The 23,676-nt window shown below is 45.5% G+C and overlaps 1 protein-coding gene across 2 annotated transcripts in view; it reads left to right on the plus strand.

Annotated features, from left to right (window-relative positions):
• The first annotated feature begins 3,046 nt into the window (after window positions 1-3,046).
• BRINP3 (BMP/retinoic acid inducible neural specific 3) overlaps window positions 3,047-23,676 on the plus strand; it is a 278,609-nt gene continuing 257,979 nt past the window's right edge. Inside the window, exon 1 of one of the 2 annotated variants that reach the window (XM_079981344.1) lies at window positions 3,047-4,173. The gene's annotated coding sequence lies outside the window, so the exon portion shown is untranslated. Of the gene's footprint in view, window positions 4,174-6,288; window positions 7,010-23,676 lie in introns of those variants that run through there. The other variant, XM_079981345.1, reaches the window with a different exon arrangement.

The raw sequence follows: 23,676 nt of genomic DNA on the forward strand, positions 1-23,676 counted from the left end.
ACAGAAAGGCATAAGCTCACAAATGCATCAAATTGGCAAGGCACAAATATAGCTCAGTTGGTTAGGGTATAGTGCTGATGATGCCAAGGTTGCAGGTTCGATCCCTGCATCTTCCTGAATTACAGTGGGTTGGACAAGTTGATTCTCAGAGTCCCTTCCAACTTTACAGTTCTGATTCTATAGTTCTAAAAGTTGGCCCACTGAGACAGAAGCTGCATACTTTGGATGTAAATCAAATACTCAAACTCACAGTGTGGATTCCATCCCATTCTTAGAACTTTTTAGTTTCTCCTTTCTTCTATCCATTACTTCTATAGATATACATGGTGCAGTCACGGAATGCCTGGAATCCCAAATTTATATTTGTCTGCCCTTGAGAATGTGATGTTGACCAAATGAGATGTTGTTTGACTAAGTGCATGTCTGATGCTGCTAATATATCCATTTCAGCTGGCTCCGTTTTTAAACTCTTCATTTTGTTTTCCCTTGATTATACTATGATGACAATCATAGTCAATTTATTCATCGCATTGGTGTGATATACAATGAAAATGCTTTAATTAATTATGCCAGTTATCTTGGGAGCCCCCATGGGAGCAGCCACTCAAATGTTGAGGTTGCTAGTTACATTCTGTTAAATTTGAAATTTTATATTTGAGATCTGAGTGGTGAAACTGGAATTCTGTACAATTGAATACAATCCTTTCAGTTGTACATGTAAACTTCTGAGAGGAGTAAAAGGCATTTGCACATTAAAAGCAAGCTACTGTTGATGACTCTGTTCTTGAATATTAACCACATGTGTGTGCAACTATGGGATGGAATGTTGAAAACTAGTTGAATATTTGGGGTGGGTGTGACATTTTCCAGCAGTGAATATCACTTGATATCTATTGCTATTTCATATTGTGGGAGAAAGGAGTCATGAAGCTAAGAGAGAAGGAGGAGAGGCCAAGCCCATTGCTTTCTTAAATATTAAAATAATTGTTGTTGTTGTTTAGACGTTTAGTCATGTCCGACTCTTTGTGACCCCATGGACCAGAGCATGCCAGGCACTCCTGTCTTCCACTGCTTCCCGCAGTTTGGTCAAACTCATGCTGGTAGCTTCGAGGACACTATCCAACCATCTCGTCCTCTGTCGTCCCCTTCTCCTTGTGCCCTCCATCTTTCCAAACATCAGGGTCTTTTCCAGGGAGTCTTCTCTTCTCATGAGGTGGCCAAAGTATTGGAGTCTCAGCTTCAGGGTCTGTCCTTCCAGTGAGCACTCAGGGCTGATTTCCTTAAGAATGGATAGGTTGGATATTCATGCAGTCCATGGGACTCTCAAGAGTCTCCTCCAGCACCATAATTCAAAAGCATCAATTCTTCGGCGATCAGCCTTTTTTATGGTCCAGCTCTTACTTCCATACATCACTACTGGGAAAATAAATTAAAATAATACCAAATATTAATTCACAGTTGCACCAAAAATTCATGGTTGGCAAAACTGGGAAGGCCATTTCAGCTTTCACGGAGGACTGGAACTCTCCAGTAGTTCAGAAGATGCTCAAAAAAGGAAGGGGAGGGAATGGATCAGCCCTGTTGAAAGCAAATTTCTTGTGGTAGGATGAAAATCACAGAGCAAGGTGTGGTGTGCTCGCAGATCTCCCAGTGCGATTTGAAAAGACAAACAGACTTGGATGAAATACCATGGAGAGACCTGGTCTGAACAAAGACATTGGATTCTTATCTCATTATACATGACAAAGCCATTTTTCACCTTCTCACCCCTTGCTTTTTCCTGTAAGACCTATTGCAGTCGTTAAGAGTCGTCAACAGGCTCATCACAGCTATCTGCCAATCACCCAATCCCACCACCCTTCTGAGTCATACCCCTCCCCACCTTCTCACTATATAGAAGGGTCTGGTGACTTCTGTTTCAGTGTATCTGAAGAAGTGTGCATGCACACGAAAGCTCATACCAAGAACTAACTTAGTTGGTCTTTAAGGTGCTACTGGAAGGATTTTTTTTATTTTGTTTTGACTATGGCAGACCAACACGGCTACCTATCCGTAATTGGATGAAATAGTTGGGGTGGGGGAATGCATGGTTTCTCCTTTGCTGCAAATTATGCATTCTGGAAATGCAGGGACACAAGGCATGACAACGGGCACCACGTTAGAGCAGAAGGCAAATACCTGAAGAGAAAAGCACTCTGCGAGGCAGCGGTTGACACTGTTAAGTGCAAATTACCCTTCCACTGTGAGAAGCCTCGGGGAAGCCGGTGTCAGGCTGTAAAACTATCAGACTGGAGGTTTCTAAAGCGGTGGCTTCCTTAGCAATGCAAAAGAGCAATCCGGTGTCACCGCTTGGCTCCGTTCAACACTAATATGAGAACAGGTGGAAAATGAGAGAGCTCTGCACTAAGTATTATTTCCCACATCCCTTAATATTCAAGCTAAACTAGGTAAGGATGATGGGGGGGGGTGTCTTTTGTTTTGTTTGTTTGCGGGGTGTCCCAGTGACTCAAGCACTGTCTTGTGCTTATGGCGAAGGGCAAGTAGATTAATAGACGGTCCGTTTTCTCTTAGCATTAGAAAATTAGATCATTTATCAGGATTACTTTTCTTTTCTGGTTGCCTTGCTGGGGTAAGCTGCTTGCACCTTCTCTCTTCCACCCAACGACTCCCCCTCAAGTGTTTCTGAAACTATTCTGGAGTCAATCTCGCTGAAATCTCTGGGAGTCAACATGCGTGCAGTGGGGGTGCAAGAAATCAAAGGAGAGATGCCCCCCTCCCTTCTTCGACATTAGACAGCCAGGCGGGGTTGAGAGAGGGAGACTAGCACCGAGACAAGCGTAGACTCTTCGCTGCGAAAGAGAAAGCGAGCGATCCCTCTGGTCAGTTTCATGCATGTTGCTCAAATTCGCGCGTAGCAAAAATGCACGCGCGCACGCACCCTGGATTTCTGAGCCGAGACATCACGTGCGTGTGGAGAGACTGGCTGGAGCGAGAGAAGCTGATCTCCCCGCCCTCTGGTTTGGAAGATCACCGAGCCAGAGGGAGGCGATACCAGCTTCTCCCGTCCCACAGAGGCAAACCCAGGGTCATCCTCTGAACCCTCTTTAGGTTCGAGCCTGTGCCATTATAACATCCCCACGGCGAGTCTTGCAAACTGGGTTATACGCGTTGGCTCAGAGAACTACTGCCTCCCTTCCCCAGCCGTCTCTTTAGCATCCCTCCTCCAGCTCTTTGCAAAATTAAAACAAACCCGGAAAGATCGGGCAGCTGGCTGGTTTCCTCAATGCCTTTCCCGGTTGGTTTCACGGGAGTTTCCCTCCCGGCGTTTTGCGATTGTTAGGGCAAAATTATTGAGAGAAGTAGCCTTGCACGGTTGCTATATATAACCGAAGGGAAGGGCACAGATTTGCACTGAGTCTGTGGAAAGAGTTTCTTTAGCAACCTGGGAAGAAGGTGGCGGGGCTGATGTGCCAAGCCCTTCAAAAGCGAGGGGGAGAGAGCGTCTTTTCTTCCTGCCCACCCGATCTCCCCCCTCCTCCTCCTCCTCCCGAATCGCATTAGATCCTCCCCTCCAGCTCCCTAAATCAGCTCCGCCGCTATATCTATCAGGATGAGACCAGCCTCCTCCTGTAGTTCTCTCTGCGCCTCGCTTCTTCTCCAGCACCACCTGGCTCACTCGGTCTTGGGTTGCTGTGGTTTTTACGCACAGAGCCAGCCTCTCTTCGTCTCCGTTTCTTTGGATGAATATAATCTCGTCCACCTACTTTTTGCCTTAAAGGATCAGCTTTAAAATCTCCGCTTCTCTGACTCTGAGCGCCCGCCCGCCTGCCTCCCCACAACTCTTCCTTTGCATTTGTCCAGTCTCCCTTTATTTTTTATTTTCACATCCATTCATTGTTTCCTGGGCTCTGTGGCACGCACACACGCGTCCGTCCGGCACACCGCTTGCCCGGTGGTTCGTTGTTACTTGGCTCTCCCTCTCTCTCAGCGCCGCTAAGGAAGCTCTGGCGGATGCCACCGTCCCGCTGTGGACACCCCCACGCCACGCCGCCCATCGCTGTCCATCACCGCCGTTCTGAAGCGCATCCAAACCTCTGGAACTACCATGGGATGCGCGCTCGCCTCGTGGAACCGCTTGCTGCCCAGACACCTCGCCTCCTGAAATTCCACCCGGTGAGTGCCTCGCCTTTTACGCACGCCAGATTTAAGGAAGCCTCCATCAATTCCTCCCCACAATGTTTAGCGATCGCCAGTTTGATGAGCTATTGTCTCTGTGACTTTTTAAATTTATTTTATTATTGGTGGGGGGAGAGAGAGGGGAAGCTTAAACAAATCTGTCGCTCTGCTGCTTTTAACCCCTGTTGATGCTATGGATATTCCGTTCCTCTATTAACCCTATCCCTCACGCAGACACAGCAGAGAGAAAATGACGAGTTAGGGGGTGCACTGTGTGTTGGGGGGTGCATTTCTAGGCGAGGCAAATTGCACCCCACATGTTACATTTCTGAAAGAAAATTATGTTGGGAGGCTGAAACGGATGGGGAGCGGGTGTTCTCTTGGTTTTCTCTGGTGCCGCAGATGACAGGCGCACACACCAGATCCTTGCTTGTAAGCTCCGGGTTCTGATCGCGCCTAGACTCGCTCACTTGAGACACATGGGACTCTCACATCTCCCCCAAAGGCACCCCTAGCTCGGTGTGTCATTCGCACTATTGGTTTGTGCCATGCCAAACACCTGGGTTTCTAGGGGCTAACTTGTCGAGGGCTTGCGGTGGAAGATCCAGAGAGGGGTGGCATCGTTGCCCTTGGTGGGCATCCTATTTGGAGGGTTGATGGGAGAGAAGAAGAAGATCTCACCCATATTTCACAGCTTTCGCGTTGGGGTGTCTCTCTGGCGCCACTTGGTCTTTGTGGGAGACTCTGTCCTCTTCCAGATTTTCTGGGAGGGGTCTTAAAGAAGTATTTGGGGGAGAGGGCTGGGCTCAACCAGTCCCTCAGTCCAAGAAAGGGGGAAGATTCCCCACCAGATTCGACTAGGAGGTGGGCTTCCTTAAGGGACCTTTCAAGGTGGTGTTTTTGGAATTGAGAAATCGTGAGTCGCATTTGGGTTCCGAATCGGCCCCCGCCCGCCCCTTCCCGGCCCCCCAACAGCTTCCCGATAGGGAATCAGACCGTTGCTGCATTTCACCCTGGGCATGCAAGGCAGATGCTGTTTCACTAAGCTAGGGCTCCAAAACGCTGAAGAAGTCCGGTTGTCTGGTCGGGGATCTCTCTTCCGGAGCTCACATCTTCTTGCAAGTCTCTCTCTCTATCTTGCTTACCTCTTCTGCGTTATTATTTGTGTAGAGTTTATTTGCAAAAAAATAAACTGCGCGAGGAACTGCAGGGGCCGGAGAAGACAGATGAGCGTAACTTTTCCTGTTGTCTGCCTGTCTGTCTCTCTCTCTCACACACACTTCATTGCATTAATATGCGCTGGGCTATATACAATATATACACACCAGTGTCGGGTAAATTTCGGGGCTAGGGCAGCCGACACAGGCCAAGGATGCTTTACACACATAACCTGGCAGCAGACTTGGGTTTGTCATTTGGGGTCCATCCAGCAGGGAGCAGCTGCAGACAACTCTCACTCCCCGAAAAGCGTGTATTTTGGAATATTTTAAGTGCACACCTTAAGTCCAATCTGCCATGTGGGCCCTTAGGCAAGCTTTCGGCCCCTCATCTATCTAATGCTGGCCCATCTTGCGGGGTTCTTGCTGTTCCTGTTTTTGTGAATAATTGTCAGGGGTCCTTTACCTTTACCTTTTCTTTAGTACAGTACTGTATATAAAAAAGCATGAAGACTCTCGAAATCAGTCTATAAATACATTATCATTCCTGCCAGTTCTGTACTCGCAAGCGACCATTAGGGAGAGCAAAGGGGGCACATGTCCCTCCCAGTGAGTGGCGTGTGTGTGTCCCCCCCCCCCCGTTCTGCGGCAGGCCGTGGTGGTCGTTAAGATGCACTCTCACGATCACTACAGGTGGACGCGCTTGCTCATTAGTCTAACCCTCAGAACTACTACTTGTCATCGGGACACTTAACGCTTGGAGTAGCTGTTCTCCAGCAGAGACTTGTGTGGAACCTTTGGACCTTCCAGATGTTGCTGGACTCCAGATCCCATCACCTCTGGCCATTAGCCACACTGGCTTGAGCGGTGGGGTGGCCTGGGGAGGTTGAGTTCAATACATCCTCAGGGCCGCAGGTTAGCCTCACCTGTGTCCTGGAATTTAGGGGTTCCTCGTCGGAATTCCAGAACCACCTTTGATGATCAGATCCTTGGGATAAAACGAAAGCCATTGCCCTCATCATGCCCTCCTTCCTGTCAGTCTCCTACGACACTTCTCTGACCCACGACTGGGAACAGACTATTGGACCAGACAGACCAAAGCTAATCTTCTTTAGGACAGCGATCCGCGTGGATGAATTATTCCACTTTAATCCATCTGTGGAGTGAAGGGACCTAAGGACACTTAACGTGGGGTGGTTATAAAGCGTGGACGTTTCCCCCTCTGGTCTGGAAGAGAAGATCCGGTTGGCAGGAGTTGCTCCGGTTTAATTAAACCGGAGTAAAGCCCCCCTCCCTTCCGCCCACCCCTTTCCGCGTGTCCTTCCCAGCTGTTCTGCCACCAGCTGGAGCGAGGGAAGACAAGTCACCTTGCTCAGGCGGGCGGTGCGTGGTTTTTGCAGCAGAGTCTCCAGCCTCACCAAGAGAAGAAGATCCCTCTCTCTTTTTTTCTCTGCCTCCTTGCCAACTCTGGCCTTCCCCTTCCACCCTCTTCCGACAGAACTTGTGCAATTAGCCCGATCCCCAAGCAGAGCTAGTCCATTGCACTTCCGCGGAGCTGCAGCCGAGCTCGCAGCAGCTGCAGCCGAGCTAGCTCAACTCATGGGGATCCGGAAACTTTGAGCATCATCAGATAGATGCGCTTCAGAGGACGCCAGACTCGGGCGAGCCAGCTATAGGTAAGGGATTCCGCTTCGTCTGACTCTCCTAACAGGCTACCCGAAGGTGAACTGTACCACTGGGTTTGGAGTCATCGTGGGGAATGGGGGGGGGTGCAATTTGGTGCAAGGAGGGTGAAGGAGAGAGAAGGTGGGTGCTGAGGTGCTCCCAGTGTCAGTGAAAAGAACTTGGTGACAGTGACGAGAGATGGCAACAGGGGGTCGAGTTTGGGTGTAAAACTGCGGGGGTGGGCAGCGGAGGCTACCAGGCTTTGCAGGGGAGGCGAGGCGAGCAAACATCCTTCTGCGCATGGCTTGCAAATAAATCAATGCAATTAATGGTGTCTTAATGGGCATTTGCAGGCAGCGAGCGAGCAAGCGGCATGCTTCACGGGCGAAAATCTCCATCAGCCTTAATGTGTTGTTTCTTGTTCAATACTATTTACCGGGGGTGGGGAGGCACTGCTAGGAATGCCACACCAATCAGGAAAGATGTGGGGAATGGGCGGGGGGGGGGAGAGAGAGATCAAATCCTAAAGGCTCATTCAGCAGCCTGTGACATTTTTTGCTTGTGTGATTTGATTTTTAAAGAGGTGGCACAGCTCAATAATATTGTGGGGTTGGAGGAATAATTCTCCCTTAAGGGGCATGATCTCCAGACAGCAAAACGGATGTAGTCTCTCTTCTCCCCCCCCCTTTTTTTAATGGACCAAGATTATGATGATCACCTCTGTTCCAGTCCTAGCTTTGATGACTTCCGTGCAAGTTTTCAGTATGGGCTCGACAGGGAGACTAGGCAGGGTTGCACAGATCAGTATGCAAAGTACAAGAGGGTGAATGTTTCTTGTATGGCTTTCCTCCTGCTTGCGCTGCCAGCCTTCATTAAAATGCAGCTCAGAATATGGTGACTTTTCCCTTTTATCGCAAGGTATGGCAGCCGTGGTTCTGTTCATTTCCTAGTTTCGGGGAATTGCAGAGTGCACGAGGAACTGACTACGGCCAAAAGGAAAGGCCAGGATGGATTGAGTAGGAATGTGAGAAGATTTGGATGTGGATGGTTTTGCGCATGGTGTCCCATGCCCACCTACGTGTATGTGAATCCTGACACCTCTTTAGAACAAAGTGAGATGCATCTATAGCACGTTGTCTATTGTTGGTCCTGCAATGCTTTGCCAGGCATCAAGGACATCTGCACCAAATCATCAGCCATATGGTAGGACACTGGAGGCTGACCACTTTACCATGTGGTTTCATGCATACTGGGTATGCAATGAGGACTGTAGCTCAGGGGTAGAACCTCTGCTTTCCATGCAAAAGGTCCCAGGTTCCATCCATATAAGAGCTGGGTAACCCTGAAGTTGTCAGACAGTGAAGAAAATCCTGAGTTGGGTGGACCAATGGTTTAATTCGGTGAAATGTTGCTTTGGTGGTCCTTTCTCAATTGTCACATACAGGGTGCTGCTGTGGGTTAAACCACAGAGCCTAGGGCTTGCTGATCAGAAGGTCGACAGTTCGAATCTCCATGACGGGGTGAGCTCCCGTTGCTCGGTCCCTGCTCCTGCCAACCTAGCAGTTCAAAAGCACATCAAAGTGCAAGTAGATAAATAGGTACCGCTCCGGCGGGAAGGTAAACGGCATTTCCGGGTGCTGCTCTGGTTCACCAGAAGCAGCTTAGTCATACTGGCCACATAACCCAGAAACTACACTGGCTCCCTTGGCCAGTAAAGCGAGATGAGCGCTGCAACCCCAGAGTTGGCCACGACTGGACCTAATGGTCAGGGGTCCCTTTACCTTTACTAGGTGTGCATCATAAACCAAGCCACAAAAATCAACAACCAAGGTAAACAGCATTTCCGTGTGCTGCTCTGGCTTGCCAGAAGTGGCTTAGTCATGCTGGCCACATGACCCGGAAGCTGTACGCCAGCTACCTCGGCCAATAAAGCAAGATGAGCGCCGCAACCCCAGAGTCGTCCGCGACTGGACCTAATGGTCAGGGGGTCCCTTTACCTTATCCTCTGCATTCATGCTCTAATAGAAGTTACACAGGACAGGAATACACAGGCAGAGGAACAAGGAGTTCAGTAAATCCCTTCCCTGAAGTTCCAACACCATTAATTTGGTATCTGCCTCACCCAGTTTCCCTTGGGGGCTGCTCACATGGTGCCCTCGGCATATGAATGCATGAACTGTAAGCACTGAATCTGAGGTGATATGAAATCTCTTATGTGTAGTAGCTCTCTGCTGGCCTCTTCATGCCCAAGAAGACCCCAAATTGGAAAATATGCAGAGGCTGAACCAGGTCCCCCCAATGCTTCCCTGTTCTACCCCATGAAAGGAGATTCTGACTTAACATCAGGAAAAAATTTTGACAGTAGGAGCTGTTTGACGGTGGAACGTTCTTCCACGGGAGCTTGTGAATTCTCCTTCCTTGGATGGCCATCTGTTATGGATGCTTTAGCTGAGATTCCTGTATTGGAATTATGAGGCATAAGCATTAACCAGACTTCCTTCCTTCCTTCCTTCCTTCCTTCCTTCCTTCCTTCCTTCCTTCCTTCTTTCCCCAACATCTCAACACAAATTGGAATAATAACACGGGACTGTTGAGATAGTATAATTGAAAGACCACAGTTTTGTAAATGTCAAAGAATAGGGTCAAGAATAGGGAGCACACAGCGTCCCCAAATGTTCTTTAAATAGACACTGCAAGTCTCTCTTTCTGGTAGTGTGTGTGTGTGTGTGTGTGTGTGAGAGAGAGAGAGAGAGAGAGAGAGAGAGAGAGAGAGAAGTCTGGAGCATTGTTTCTTCCCACCACAACAGGTATTAGGGAATTCTCACTGAGGCGTGTCTCACTTTTGCAGCCAGATGGTAGCAGACTCCAGAAATCTCAGATGGTTTGAGTCCACTGCTGACTCCAGCACTAAGCTTCTGCTCCCATCAGGGGGACACCGAATGGGCTGTGCTGGTGTTTTGTCACTTTTCCTACTTGAGAATCGCACTGCCCAAGTTTTCTAATTTATGCAGAGAAGCCCAAGGGCTTGCTTATCTTCATATACTTTCCTGCCAAGGTGCTTTCTGTGGCTAGGAGTCCTTTATGCAAGTTTGTTAAAGGAAGAGGTTTCCCGAAGGCTAATTTGGTAGGAGACATTTCTCATCTTGTGTTTGCTTCAAGGGCAAGAGGGATGGGAAACTGGGTGGAATATGGACAAAAAGGAGAAGGTAGAGCAGAAGGTGCACCAGAAGAAGAGACACTGACCATGGTTTTTGTAGGTTTGTTTTGCAACAGTCACAGACTGATGGGCTTTTAAATAGGTGAGATGAGCAGCCTAGGCAATAGCCTTTTGCTGCCTTTCCTGTGCAAATGCCATTAAGTGTTAAATTGCATCCTTTGGTGAGTGACTCCATCACAGAGCTATCTCAAGACATTTCTTTTTATTTTCAGTTGACTGCACCATAAAATGAAACTCCCTTCATTGGGTGACCATTTTGCAATATAATCAAATGGGCTCTTTCAATTATGAGGCTTAAGCATTAAGCAGAACTTTCTTTCTTTCTTTCTTTCTTTCTTTCTTTCTTTCTTTCTTTCTTTCTTTCTCTACATATGAGAGAGACAAGATGAGCCTTTAGGAAGGGTGTGTGTGTGTGTGTGTGTGTGTGTGTGTGTGTGTAAAAGCAAAACAAACAAAAAATGAGCTAAAGACCTCAGCAAGTCAATACCATTTAGCACAGGGTGGAAACCCAACTGAACCTACTAAGACTTATTTTTGAGTACACATGCATAGGAATGACTTCCAGTCTGGAGGAGAAAGTGATTGTGTTGGATTTCTATAAAATGCCATGCAGCCCAGTTCTGTGTATGTTTACCCAGACAAGAACTCCGCTGGAGGGTGTGTGGGATTTGCTCTGCTGTAGCTAGAATCACAAGCCAAATCATGCTAGAGTTATGGAAGCAAAACCCATTGTGGCTTATTTGGGGGAGGGAGGGTTAAATATGGGGGACTTTAGAATTTTTAGTTGGCTGTGTAAAGTTCATAAGAGGCAGACTACGGGCAACATAATTTCAGATTTCATTTGGGGGGGGGGTTTAAATGGGAGGTGGAGTCAGGAAGGTCCACTGCCTTATTTTTTGATACATTAAATTCTTTTTACAACTAAAACTTGAAGGCCTTCTCATTTTTATTTTGTTTCTGTATGTCATAGTAACAATTGCAGTATTCTCAGTGAAAAACGGACATCTTAAATTTCTCTTCGCTTCTATAAAATTATCTTTTAGCATGCATACCTAATACTTAGCACCACTTGATTCAGTCACTCGGTGAGTAAAAATGATGCTCTCTGAGAATAATCAGATGTGGTCTGAACCCTGCCCTTTGTATATGGTGGGCTTTGCAAACTACACCCCTAAGCATCTTTCAGAGGGTACAGTCCGTGTCTGACCCTCCCAAGCTTTCTGAGAGCTGAAAGACACAAATCGAGAATTCTCTTCATTATTGATGTGGACACTGTGGTCACTGCTTTGTTCTATGTTTCTGTCTTAATGGCACAGGTTGGTGGGGCTTCAGTTGCACCTCAGCTCAATGTAAGGAGAATTGGGTTTCCTCAAAAAGAATCCCTGTTGGGTTGCCAGTCGTGAGTAGGAAGGGAATTGTTTGTTTTTTAACCTATCAATCATTGCAGATGTCTTCGATTGTTCCCACCTGCATTCCTGCTTCTTTTCCTACTTGGTGTGTGTGTGGAAGTGTGTGGGTGCAGAATGTTCCTTGGTTGTGTAGCATTTCACATGATGCTTCCAGTTGAGGCCATGCTGTGGGGCTAGCAAGGTTTTTTTCCTCCATCACCGACATTATTACCTTCAAACAGCAGCACATCAAGAAAAAATATTGCCTTCAACTCTCAGGGCCCCAATGGAACATGACTTGGGTGAGGCAGGCTGGTATTTATTATCTCTTTGTTACAACAGGGCGGGATTTAGGTTTGATGAGGTCCTAAGCTACTGAAGTTAATGGGGCCATTTATATGCCCAGCTGTCCTTTGTCAACATCAAATTGTCGCTGTTTTTTGTGTTGAATATATGCTATATGGTAATTTATGGACCTAATAGGTATCTAAAGACATTTGCACATGCAGAATGTAGGCACCCTATATATAGAAATGAGCAAACCAGTGATATTTTAGGGTGCAAGCTAGCGGGGGGGGGGCATTACTTACATCATAGGAGCCTACACAACATAAAACTCAGTAGCTGTATGTAGGTTTTATTTTATTTGTTTTTATCTTATATTTTGGAAATGTGCATCCAGTCTTTTTTCCCTTTAAATTTTTTTGGGGCCCCCAAGAGAGTGGGGCCCTAAGCTATAGCTTGTTTAGATTATACATAAATCCGGCACTGGGTGGGGGGTGGGGAGAAAGGCAAGCCTATTGTTCTCTCAGTCTATTGTTCTCTCAGACTTAGAATGGGATTCTTTCCAGGTGATAGCTTCCTCTCTTAGTCAGCATGTTTTCCTTGCATCCCAGTAACTTCCTTTTTAGTAAACCCAAAAGGAAAGTGAAGGACCATTGCTTAGAGGTGGAGCAAATGCTTTCTGCATGCAGAAGGTCCTTGGTTCAAGCTGGGAGAGACGTCTGCCTGAAACTCTGGAAAGTAGCTGCTGGTGAGTTTCGACAATACTGACTTGGTAAAATGCTGTGTCTTATGTTCTGTTTTATTCTATGCACCAAAGGCCTATTATGCTCTTTGAGTATTAAGGGCACTCATTTGCAAAAGATAGTTTCCCCCTGCTTATATTTGCAAGCAACCCAGATGGCTTGGTTGTTGATTTTTGTGGCTTGGTTTATGATGCACACCTAGTAAAGGTAAAGGGACCCCTGACCATTAGGTCCAGTCGTGGCCAACTCTGGGGTTGCAGCGCTCATCTCGCTTTACTGGCCGAGGGAGCCAGCGTAGTTTCTGGGTTATGTGGCCAGTATGACTAAGCTGCTTCTGGTGAACCAGAGCAGCACACGGAAATGCCGTTTACCTTCCCGCCGGAGCGGTACCTATTTATCTACTTGCACTTTGATGTGCTTTTGAACTGCTAGGTTGGCAGGAGCAGGGACCGAGCAACGGGAGCTCAACCCATTGCGGGGATTTGAACCGCCAACCTTCTGATCGGCCAGCCCCAGGCTCTGTGGTTTAACCCACAGCACCACCCGAGTCCCTATGATGCACACCTAGTTTGGAATAATTCCCACTGAGCTCATTGAGACTTTCTTCTGCGTAAACATGAATGGGATATGGCTGTATATTGCATGCGATGATCTGCTGTGTATACAACATTCTCAGCTGCTCGCTGCTTGGGGTGCATTTTATTCTAGATTATGTGGACAGATCTATGGCAAGTGTGTTTGAGCAAGTCTGTTGCATCCTGATGTAGACTGTTTTTGAGGACTTCTAGTAAGCCCTACCCCACCCCCCAGCCATTTAGTTCTGTGATCCCTTTGCAATAAGTGAGCCTTTGGAGATCCAGAGAAAGCAGAGCAGTTCACAAGTTTTGAGAGAAGATGTCCTGATATATTGTTTGGAAGAATCTCCTGTGATTTAATAGAATTTATTGCACCCATTCTTCACAGTGTGACAAATGGGTGCTCTTCTAAAATAAGCCATAATGGACTGAACAATAAAACTGAAATAGAAATCTTGTGGGCAGAGTACACTCTGGTATGATTTCCAGAGAATAATCTGAGTTCAGGAAAGGTATCAGATGCACCACGTCCAGCACATTCTTAATATGGGAGAAAAATGGTCCCTGGAGCATAATATGCCAGGAAAATGCCTTGCCTTGAGAATACAATATGTGTAAATTGCACCAATATACATTTAGTGAAGGGACAGTCATCTTATGCTCAGTTGCTAGCTGAGTTGCGTAGCTATTATAATTTCATAGACCAAGTAGGGAACCTGAACAATTTTATCTGAGAATCTTAATGTAGCTTGGGAAAAAAGAGATTCTAATTTCCTGTAGTCTTTTATTACCACTCCAGCATATGCTTAGTAAAACAGTGTTTCGTGCTCCGGGTGTTCACTGATGAAATGCCAGAGCTCCAAGTAAAGAAATCTAAAATTGGAGATGCACAAACAAGCATATGAGGACAGTGAAGCTCTCTCGCTGCAGAAGGCAGAGTTGGTTCAACAAAAAAGCAAACCTAGGCACATGTTAGTCGAAAAGTCGCCAATTTCTGCCCTGCTCTCCTTTGAGCCCTGATGTGAACAAGCATCCCTTCAAGTTAATTTTCATTAGACTGACTTTCCCCATCACTGAATTCAGGGTAGACTTAATTATTTAGGAAGCGGTTTCCATTTGGATCAGTCTTCAATCAGATGATTATATTCAGTTGATCCGACTAGTCACTAGAAGCATCCAGTAACATCCTTTTGAAGGAAGTGTTTGTGTGTGTAAAGGAAGCATTAGTTTTGTCAGCTCTAGATGGAAAATTAGGGTGGGGAGGACTAAGAATCCCTCTCTTTTATCTGTTCTGCATTTGTCTACCTCTTAATATACTTATACCACCCTTTTCCACACTAGCCAAATAACAGTGGTTTACAGCAAAATAAAACACAACAAAATATAATAACGCAATCAGTTAAAACCATTTCACATAAAATACCTATGTAACTAATATAAAAGGAGAATCATACTTAAAACTGACTTTACCAATTATTTCTGCCATCTCAAAATTCTTTATCTTTTTTCCTTTCCTCTTTTTGAAGTAGGGTAATGAAACCTCTGGGAAACTGGGGAAATTTTTTTGTGGCATGCAAAATTACAGCAGTTGCATGTTTCTAGTCTATCTGCAGGAGGAGCACATTATGGTTTATCTAGCTATATCAGTTCTGAGCAATGTCATGCTTTAGTATGACTAAGGAACAGAACCATGGATGCAGCTAGGGGCAGGAATGATTCTCAATCTCTGGTGCTAATAGCAGTACGGAAAAGGTTTAGCTCTACCCAGTTGTGCCCCTGGTTAACCCCTTGCCTTCACTTCAGTAAAGCAGTTGCCATTCATTCCTGTAGATAAACACCCATTACTGCACTTGGGGAAACAGTAGCAATGAGTCGCTGCTCTGTATTTGGCTCTTTTCAATTGTCCAATATCAAAGACTCATGCAGAAACATAGGAGGAAGCAGCTCTTGGCAGGAAAAGGAGAAAGAGGTTATCTCCCGCTTGGACTACTGCAATGCGCTCTATGTGGGGCTACCTTTGAAGGTGACTCGGAAACTGCAATTAATCCAGAATGCGGCAGCTGGACTGGTGACTGGGAGTGGCCACTGAGACCACATAACACCAGTCCTGAAAGATCTTCATTGGCTCCCAGGACGTTTCCAACCACAATTCAAAGTTTTGGCACTGACCTTTAAAGCCCTGAACAGCCTCGGTCCTGTATACCTGAAGGAGCGTCTCCACCCCCATCATCCAGCCAGGACACTGAGGTCCAGCGCTGAGGGCCTTCTGGCGGTTCCCTCACTGTGAGAAGTGAGGTTACAGGGAACCAGGCAGAGGGCCTTCTCGGTAATGGCACCTGCCCTGTGGAACGCCCTCCCAGCAGATGTCAAGGCAATAAACAACTATTTTACTTTTAAAAGACAACTGAAGGCAGCCCTGTTTAGGGAAGTTTTTAATGTCTGACGCTGTATTGTTTTTAATATTTGGTTGGAAACCGCCCAGAGTGGCTGGGGAAACCCAGCCAGATGGGCAGGGTATAATTAAAAAAATATTATTATGTTATTATTATCCTTACTCATATGCACGCTTTAAAGTAAACGTTTTCATCTGTCAAAGGTGAAGTGTGCTCCCTCTTTTAATTTAGAAAGAAGCGTCCTGGCACTTTTAGGTTTAGGAACACTGCCTGATATAATAACCCACCCACTCTATATGTCAAGTATTTAGGTCAGGCATCCCCAACCTTTGGCCCTCCATATGTTTTGGACTACAGTTTCCATCATCCCTGACCACTGGTCCTGTTAGCTAGGGATCATGGGAGTTGTAGGCCAAAACATCTGGAGGGCCGCAGGTTGAGGATGCCTGATATAGGTCAATATCTAGGGCTTTGGCTAGTGTGTGTGCAGAATGCATGTGTGTACAACTGCACACATCTTCAGAAACAATGGCCTGTTGTTACACTCCTAGAGGAATCCTTTATCAAAAAGCCCCCCTATAGAAATAAGGTAAAGGTAAAGGGATCCCTGACCATTAGGTCGTGACCGACTCTGGGGTTGTGGCGCTCCTCTTGCTTTATTGGCCGAGGGAGCAGCTTCCGGGTCATATGGCCAGCATGACTAAGCTGCTTCTGGCGAACCAGAGCAGTACAAGGAAACGCTGTTTACCTTCCCGCTGGAGTGGTACCTATTTATCTACTTGCACTTTGACATGCTTTCAAACTGCTAGGTTGGCAGGAGCAGAGACCGAGCAACAGGAGCTCAACCCGTTGCAGGGATTCGAACCACCGACCTCCTGAACAGCAAGTCCTAGGCTCTGTGGTTTAACTCACGGTGCCACCTGCATCCCTCCAATAGAAATACACACACACATATTGAAAGGAATCAGTTCCTTCAATTTCCCATCCATCTAAAATGAGTAAATGCACACAAATTTGGAGCCTACCTTATTTTAGGTGGGACAGGAGGTGGGGAGTCTTCATGCTGCTACATTACCCTTCCCACCCCAGTTATGCTTCTGACACAGTGGGTCATACAGCATCATCACTTGTTATTCAGCATCATTCACCCATTGGGGGAGGGGGAATTCATAGGCAATGTCGATACAACCAAGGTTACAATGGTCAAAACATGAAATAAGGACTTCCCACCAGGTATATTGTTCAATTCCATAAAGACACACACACACACCCTCTTAGCCAGAAATTACAGTAATTTAACTTATATTAGGGTGAGAGTTTGTAACATTCAAATCAAGCACCAGTGGTACAGCCATTGACTGCAGTAATTACCATTTTTTGGTTTATACAGAGAGAGAGAGAGTCTTGCTAAATAATGCTAACATTCTTGGAGAAATGGATCAGAAGCTGGGTTAATTAATGCCTCTTACTGAGTATAAGCATTCCTGCCTCTGCCAGGGCAGAAGATCCTGAGAGGTAGAGATGTGCTTGTTTGGCTAATAGTCCCCATATTTTCAGTTTTTGGTCTGAAGACACAGTGAATGTGGAGGAAGATCTAGATGGGACTGATTCTAATTAAGGGTGCATTTGGATGTGGTGACTATTACATGAGTTTCCTAGTTACAATGCAAACATTTATTTATGTTGTTGTTAATGTTATGTTATCTTAGTAACTCTTAAATGCTTTGCCTTTTCTTTTTTTTCTGAACAAAAAAGAATGTCTCATGGCACCTTAAAGATAAACAAATTATATAATGGCCTAAGTGTTGGTGGTGTATATTAGATAGTGAGGTGAGAAGGAAATTAAATGAATGTAATAAAAGGTAAAGATAAAGGGACCCCTGACCATTAGGTCCAGTCGTGAACGACTCTGGGGTTGCGGCACTCATTTATTGGCCGAGGGAGCCGGCGTATAGCTTCCAGGTCATGTGGCCAGCATGAATAAGCCACTTCTGGCGAACCAGAGCAGTGCATGGAATCGCCGTTTACCTTCCCACTGGAGTGGTACCTATTTATCTACTTGCACTTTGACGTGCTTTTGAACTGCTAGGTTGGCAGGAGCAGGGACCAAGCAACGGGAGCTCACCCCGTTGCGAGGATTCAAACCGCCGACCTTCTGATCGGCAAGTCCTAGGCTGTGTGGTTTAACCCACAGTGCCACCCGCATCCCTTCAATAAATGCAATACTGCCTGGCAATTGCACCATCGACTTGAGCAGTTCACAATAAACATAGGTTGCAAGGTCATCTGCCCTATCTTTTCAGGTGTTATACTGTGGTTAATGCTTACAGTGTTATACTTAAGAACATCACCAGGACCTGCCACTATATCACAGGTCCAGGGCCTGAAATCTCAAGGTCTGGGATGTTCTTGACCTGGCAACTCTATGTACTATATCAGTGGTGGCGAACCTATGGCTCGCATGCCAGAGGGGGCACTCAGAGCCCTCTCTGTGGGCACGCACACCATCATCCCAGAGTCGGCAGAAGGCAAGGGCAGCGTGCCGAGTCCTCAGCTCCACTTGGGCAGCTGGAGCACCATGTGCGTGGTGGGTTGGCACAGGAAGCAGTGCGGCAGGAGTGGGATGTGATGCCCATCAGGGCGCCGATTCTCTCCAAAATGGGGGTCACAGCTATTCTTTGGCCCAAGTTCATTGCACCCAATTGCGCTGAGGATACTGTGGCAATTAGTATTTTGTATGAGCGGGTTGCAATTATTATGGTGGGATCTCAGTTTCGGATGCTGCATGAGCAGGATAGTAAAGAGCCAAAATCCCCAAACTGACCCATCTGTTGCAGTGCCTATAGGCCTCCTTTTGCTCAGCCGCTCAGCGAGGGATGCCCAGACTGAGAAGGTGCCCTTGTGGCCAGGGAGGCACAAAGGGAAGGGTCAGGTGGGGCATTGGTCCCATTCGGGTATGTGATGCTATCCCCAAGCAGGCGCTCATGTTGTTTTCAGAAGCTGGGCTTGGATCCTGGGAATAGTGTCTGAGTAGAAGCGCCTCGGATGGGGTGTGTGTGCAAAACAGAGCCACAACCCCTAGAATGTGTGTTTTCCCTTGTGGAGCCTCAGCTGTGGGTGGGGAGAACACAGCACTCAGCACGTGCTCAGAGGCATGCTGCCACATTGATAGGCCGCTGAGAGTTCCGAGTAGCTGCCTTCCTTCTCCTGCTGCGACGTTGAGGCTTTACACATCCTCTGGCCATGCCGGACACCCTGCATAGGGGCCGGTTGGGGCTGGGCTGGGCAAGGGAGTGGGGCTAGCATGTGGGGCAGCCCCCGGGGCCCTTTCAGGAAATGGTGACATGATGGGGGGGGCGCCACTCTGCACGCGTTCAGAGGGCCATGCTGAAAATGCTTGCTTGCTCAGGCTGGAGCTTAAAAGTGGGGCATCCTTAAAGTGTGGAATTCTCTGCTAAATAATTTTAAGGCACTTGGGATTGCTTTCCTTACTTAGTTTGGATCATCTTAATGCAAACTTTTACAAGTTGTTTGTATCATCGAAAGCTCTGTTACTGTGTTTTTCTTTTAAGACAAGATATGTTTATGTATGAGTTGTTGTTTTCTAAACTAAAACCTCAGTATTCAGGTTAAATTCCTGTGTTGGCACTTTGCAATAAATAAGTGGGTTTTGGGTTGCAGTTTGGGCACTGGGTCTATAAAAGGTTCGCCATCACTGTACTATATAAATATTATGTCCAAAATCCGAAAAAGATGCAAGTGACCTTAAAGGGTTACGAACGCTATCTATCAATCTTTCCATATGCCTATCTCTCTAACAGCTTGGGAAGATCGATACAGTGACCAAATATTTTATTGTACTTGGACTGAATTTTGGAAGGACTTCCAGGGGCCAGACAGCACAGCTTGGGGTGGGGTAAAATCTGGCCTACTATCCCAGAATAGTGGCATACAGTTCATAAGATGTGTCCCTTTCATTTATATGCCTGCATAGCTTTGCAAAATAGTTAAATGAGTATTGTTTCCATTTTATGAAGCAAGGGAAAGATTTGAGCAGCCTGTCAATGGGTACTAGAAGCAAGCTGTACTGGTTGAATGCAAGGGCTATAATTTTTCATTATTTTTCATACTGTTTCATACTCCTTTTCCCTTATGGGGTTCCCAAGAGCCCGTATAGAATCCTTATATAGGTTCTCTATTGGTAGGAGAAAATAACAGAGGCCAGCCAGAGAATATTGAGAAGCAAAGTGGCTAGTAAGCCTGATCTTTATTAAACTGTTGCAACAGGGTCCCCAGAACATTGGTGTGCAAGCTCTTATATAGACTTTTGAAATTGCCACCCTGTAGCTCAAAGCCAACCCCCAATACATCTTACATACATCACTGAAGGGGCGGTCTACAGCGGAAAACCTATCTGCCAGGATACCTATTAATGGTCACTGATTGCTTTTAGCTGGGCCATTCTTTTGTGATGGTAAATACTCAGTTCCTGAATCCAGGTCACAGGCTCACCCTATTCACACACTGATACGCCCTTAAGACAGGATTTGTGAGCAAAGAGACAATGGGGAAGTTTTCCCATTTCCTTCCTCCTTGCAAAGAAACATTTGAGGTCAATTTGGGAAAGTCAAAATGGTTTCAGGACTGTTTTTCTGTACTGTTTCAGACATGTGGTTCATATATTTATGTATGTGTTTGTCTGGTACATTTATGAACATTTATTTTATATCTTAGACCTTATAATTCTCATAACAATACCATGAAAATAGCCACAGATCTGACTAAAATGTAGACTCCTGAGATGAGTTTTTGACAGGCAAAAGTGTAAGTAACCAGCAAGTTATAACTCCAGGGGATGTCATTCATTTGTATACCATTGATTTCACTTAAGGCAAATGTGTTTGAGATTGCAATTTGTGGGATACAAGTTAACCTTTAAGAGATAAGGACAACTGGGATTTGTGCAAAATTGCTCATGAAGCAAGAGTCTAACCTCGGTCTTCTCAGTCACTCAAGTGACTGTAATATAACACGCATTCAATGAATGTATATTCTTTATGAATGATTAAACCTAGAGAACCAAAATAGTACAGTTGCATGCCCTAGCTTTAATGGTACCATCCTTTGCAGCTTAAATTTGGAAGCTAATGCAAGGTTGATTTAACCTTCTAGAAACAATAATCCAGGATGCTTTGAAGCAGATTGGATTTTCCTGGTATTACCCCCTTAAAAACAACAATCATACATACATTGTTTTGTGAAGTAATAAAAGTAGTATTTACTCACATAATATTGGTCTTGAAGCATCAGTTACAGGAGCAAAATGAAAGACAGGTTTATAACTACTGTGTAAGTTACAAAAGTACAAAATGTTAATTCAAGAACGGTGTCTGAACTCTGCATGTGTGGGCATCTTGGAAGCAATGTGGAGAAAGAGGAGGCTGTCCAGGCAGGAAGGAAAGAAGGATGTAGTACTACAGCTTCCTGTCAAGATAGACAAAGGTAGTGATCTCAGAGTCCTCTCTAGCAAATTTTACAAGAAAGTTCTGTGAGCCTTAGCCCCTTCATGTGCCCACCGGGCAAAGCATGAATTGTTGGTTTGACTGCAACAATGTCCCATAATGACAACATTCTTTCTCTGATTTTTGTCCATAACATGTGGTATTCAGGAATGTGTTTCCTTTGAATATGGAAGTGCTCGTGGCTAATATGTCTTTGATTGACTGACATCCCTATCATGGCTTACCACGTTCTTCTTCTATGAATTTGTCTCAAGTTTTTTAAAAAATGCAATTTACACTAGTAGCCATCCTCACATCCTGTGCAAGTGAACATCACTTAAAGCCACATTTCTTATGCGAATTTGCAGACTCCTGCTCTGAGGATGATTATTAGGAAGTTTGAAGGAAGCAAAGAGTTTTGATATTACTAGTGATATTGTGTGTTAGTGCAACCCAGGGCCAGGCCACCCTTGAGGCAAAGTGAGGGAACCACCTCATGTGGCAAGATTCACAGGGGCAGCAGATCCCAATATAGATCTTTCTTTCCCCTTGTTTCTAATGGGTGCCATTTTGTGGTTCGCCTCAGGTGCCAAAATATCTTGGGCCTGCCCTGGTGTAACCCTTTGCATATTTACTCATTAGTTAGAGCCGCTCTATGTTGCTAACTCCCAAATAACTGGTTACCAATTAGCTATTGGGCTAAGTTCAAGGTGTATAAAGTCATATACACCTCAGGAGTAGAATAAAATAATAATAATAATAATAATAATAATAATAATAATAATAATAATTTTTTATTTATATTCCGCCCTTCCCGGTTCAGGAACGGGCTCAGGGCAGCTAACAACAAATTTAAAACACTTAATTGATGCTACAAAAAAAACCCAGCATAAAATACAGTATAAAGCGTAAATAACAATAAAATCAAAAATCAAAAATCAAAAATCAATTTAAGGGGGAAATCTGTCCAATAAACATTACATCATCATCAGGCCTAGCTGGCTAAATTAGTCCCCCTTGGGGCCAGCGAGGAGACCAGGGAAGAACCAGCTGTGGGATCCATTATGCAATCACTGCGTTCTGAAGTGGAGGGCCTTCTGATGATACCATCTTATCAGGAGGTCTATTCCACACAACAGAGGTCTGAGCCTAGGGCTTGCCGATCAGAAGGTCGGCGGTTCGAATCCCTGTGATGGGGTGAGCTCCCATTGTTCAGTCCCTGCTCCTGCCAACCTAGCAGTTCAAAAGTACATCAAAGTGCAAGTAGATAAATAGGCACCGCTCAGGCGGAAAAGTAAACGGCGTTTCCGTGCGCTCCTCTGGTCAACCAGAAGCGGCTTAGTCATGCTGGCCCCATGATCTGGAAGCTGTCTGCAGACAAACGCGAGCTCCCTCGGCTAGTAAAGCAAGATGAGCGCCGCAACCCCCGAGTCATCCACGACTGGACTTAATGGTCAGGGGTCCCTTTAGCTTTTTACCTACCCTTTGGAATTCACTCCCCTTGACTATTAGATAGGTGCCATCACTGTTGTCTCTCTGGTGCCTGCCGAAGCCCTCCCTATTTCAGCAAGTCTTTTAAGTTGAGATTTCTCCCAGTCTGCACCTGTCCTGTAATTGTTTTTTTAATGTCTCATTTTTAAGGTGTTTCAGTTGTTTTATTGCTTGTCGTTTGCTGCCCTGGACTTCTTTGTGGGGAAGGGTAGGATATGGTTTTAGCAAGAAATAAAAAGATACAAAATGTGCTCAGGATTGCAGCCTAGTTGCCCCTACATTTTATCTAAACCCATTTCAAGGCAAATTTTGGAGGTTCCTGCTTTTGACAGAACATCTAAGAAATTTCTAAGGATGCAAAACAATAACTCAACAACAATTTGATGCATAGGAAAACTTGTCAGGACAGTTCCATACAGTGGCAAAGTCTATTTGGCCTTTGTGCTGAGTGAAAAGTTAACTGTAGGATGGGCTACCTTACTTCCATAAGCAGAAAAAGAGAACCCCCTACTGTTGTTACTGTCAAGGTGTATTTGGGCCTCAATTATAATTATACTAAATCAATTTATATTCATTCATAAGAATTGAGGTCTATTCTTTCTGGAAGCCCAAGGTGGGTGATTTTCTCAATTCTCTCAGTTTCTCATATTTTTTCCAACCTTAAGTTCACTTCTCCACATTTCCACATCAGTTAGCATTAAAAAAGAAAAAAATCCTCATGGAAATTCATCAGAATTTCAGTGCAAATTTCTCCAAATCTGTAGCTGTTTGCATGCTATTTCCCCTAATGTACACATTTTTGCAAAACTATTTTTCCTAATGTAATGCATTTTTTAATTCTAGTTTCACAAATACATACATTTTTATGCACACCTTACCCCTTAGATGCATTTTAGACATATTATTTGGCTGGATAATTGCATTCCAAAATTCGGAGAAGTCCGAATTTCAATGAGGGACTCTGTTTTGGTTCTTATATTGTGTTGGACAGTGTGAATCAGGTAGATGAGAGCTGAATCTAATTTTGCCCCTTCCCCAACCCAAGGCCAGCTCTGGATGTCTATTGCAACACACACAGCCCCCCA

This window comes from Podarcis cretensis (genome assembly GCF_951804945.1).
Source record: "Podarcis cretensis genome assembly, chromosome: 6".
Classification (NCBI taxonomy): Eukaryota; Metazoa; Chordata; class Lepidosauria; order Squamata; family Lacertidae; genus Podarcis; species Podarcis cretensis.